The sequence below is a fragment of the Gossypium arboreum genome, chromosome 2 (assembly GCF_025698485.1).
Source record: "Gossypium arboreum isolate Shixiya-1 chromosome 2, ASM2569848v2, whole genome shotgun sequence".
In the NCBI taxonomy this organism is placed as follows: Eukaryota; Viridiplantae; Streptophyta; class Magnoliopsida; order Malvales; family Malvaceae; genus Gossypium; species Gossypium arboreum.
The window spans coordinates 35267907-35270718 of NC_069071.1; positions in this window are offsets into that span (position 1 = coordinate 35267907).

The window sequence follows — 2812 nt, forward strand, 5'->3', positions numbered from 1 at the left end:
TCAAACATTTTCACATAGGTCCTATTTCATAATTTCACTCACAAATGACAAAATCAAAGCATGAAATTTTGCCAACATTCACAGAATTCTCGAAAATTGGGGCGTTACAACTCTACCCCCCTTAAAGAAATTTTAGCCTCGAAATTTACCTGATCCAAATAGTTGAGGGTATTGTTGACGCATAGTCTCTTCTGATTCCCAAGTAGCTTCTTCCCTTCCATGATTACGCTAAAGCACTTTCACTAACGAGACAGATTTCCTTCTGAGAACCTTAACATCTCGAGCCAATATTTGCACAGGCTCCTCCTCAAAGGTCAAATCAGTCTGAACTTCAATTTCTGCAACTGGCAGGACATGAGTAGGGTCAGAATGATAACGCCTTAACATGGAGACGTTAAAAACATCGTGAATCCTGTCTAACTCTGGAGGTAATTCCAACTGATAAGCCACTGGGCCTACTCGTTTCAAAACCCGATAAGGCCCAATAAACCGCGGACTCAACTTGCCCTTCTTACCGAACCTTAATATCTTCTTCCAAGGAGAAACCTTTAAGAAGACCATATCACCTACTGAGTACTCAATCTCCTTACGCTTCAAATCTGTATACGACTTTTTCCTATCAAATGCTTCTTTTAACTAGTCCCTAATTATTCTGACCTTATCCTCAGTATCAACTACCAACTTTGGTCCAAGAATTTGTCGCTCTCCTAGTTCAGTCCAACAACTAGGTGTACGACACCTTCGTCCATACAGTGCTTCATACGGTGCCATTCAAATACTCGCCTGGTAACTGTTATTGTACGCAAATTCTGCCAACGGCAAGTAATCCTCTCAACTACCTTGAAAGTCAATCACGCATCCCCTCAACATGTCCTCTAGAATCTGAATAACCTTCTCTGACTGACCATCAGTTTGGGGATGGAAAGCCGTACTAAAGTTCAATCGTGTCCCCAACACCTCATGCAACTTTTGCCAAAACCGAGATGTGAATCTGGGATCTCGGTCAGAGACAATCGAAACTGGGACTCCATGAAGTCGTATAATCTCCGCCACATACTGACTTGGCTAACTTTTGAAGCGAAAAGTCGATGCGTCAGGTATGAAATGGGCTGATTTGGTCAACCTATCCACAATCACCCACACCGAGTCTTTCTTTGATGGTGTCAAAGGCAACCCACTCACAAAGCCCATGGTTACCCTCTCCCACTTCCAAAGTGGTATCTTCACCATTGTAATGATCCGGAAGGTAATTGATGCTCACTTTCACTTGTTGGCATGTCAGACATTTTCCTACAAACTCCGTTACTTCTCGCTTAAGTCCAGGCCACCAGTACAATTCTCGCAAGTCGTGATACAACTTATTCCCTCTAGGATGCATGGCACATAGTCCCCCATGAGCTTCCTTCAATGTTGTCTGCCTTAAATCAGAGTCCCTCGGAACACAAATTCTTCCTCGAAAACACAGAACTCCATCACCATTTAAACCAAACTCAGAAGTTTCCCCTTCCTTAACTTGTTGAAAACGAGCAACCAAAGACTCATCTTCCAACTGCTTTTCCTTAATCTGGTCCACCCAGGTTGGCTTTACTTGCAATTTAGCAAACAAACTACCATCATCATACAAACTCAAACGAGCAAACATTGCTCTCAGATCAGATACGGTTCTACGACTTAAAGCATCGGCTACCACATTAGCCTTGCTGGGTGATACTCGATCGAATAGTCATAATCCTTAAGCAACTCAATCCATCTCCTTTGCCTAAGGTTCAGCTCCTTCTGAGTCAACAAATACTTAAGACTCTTGTGGTCTGTGTATATAATACACCTCTCCCCGTACAAGTAATGTCTCCAAATCTTAAGTGCAAATATCACCGCCGCAAACTCCAAATCATGAGTAGGATAGTTCCCTTCGTGAGGTTTAGGCTGTCATGATGCATATGCAACCACCTTACCCTCCTGCATTAACACACAGCCCAAACCCACGTGTGATGCGTCACTGTACACGGTAAAATCCTTCCCAGACTTCAAATTGAATCAACACAGTGCTTGATGAACTTTCTTCAACTTCTCAAAAGCTTCCTGCGCTTCTCGGTCCATACAAACGGTACTCCTTTCCTTATGAGTTTTGTCAGAGGTGCTGCCATCACAGAAAAACCTTCCACAAACCTTCTATAGTATCCTGCCAACCCTAGGAAACTTCGAATTCTCGACACCGTCCTAGGTGGCTTCCACTCCAAAATTGCTTCAATCTTTCGAGGGTCCACCTTAATCCCTTCGGCAGAGACCACATGTCCTTAGAAGGTTACCTCCCTCAACCAAAATTTACACTTGCTGAACTTCGCAAAGAGTTCCTTCTCCCTTAACACTCGCAGCACTATACGGAGATGCTCATCATGTTTCGCTTCAGTTTCAGAATATACTAGGATATCATCAATGAAGATGACTACGAATCGATCCAAGAATGGTTGGAACACCGATTCATCGATCCATAAATCTTTGCAGGAGGCGTTAAATCGGTCAAATGGCATAACTAAAAACTCGTAATGACCATACCGAGTCCTGAATGCCGTCTTATGGATATTCGCCTCCTTGACCCTTAACTGATGATATCCAGATCAAAGGTCGATCTTAGAAAATACAGAAGGCCCTCTAAGCTGGTCAAATAGATCGTCAATCCTTGGCAGTGGAAACTTATTCTTAATTGTCAGTTTGTTCAACTGGCGATAATTAATGCACATCTGCATTGTACCATCCTTCTTCTTCACGAATAGTACCGGTGCTCCCCATGGAGACACGCTTGGCCTAATGAAGC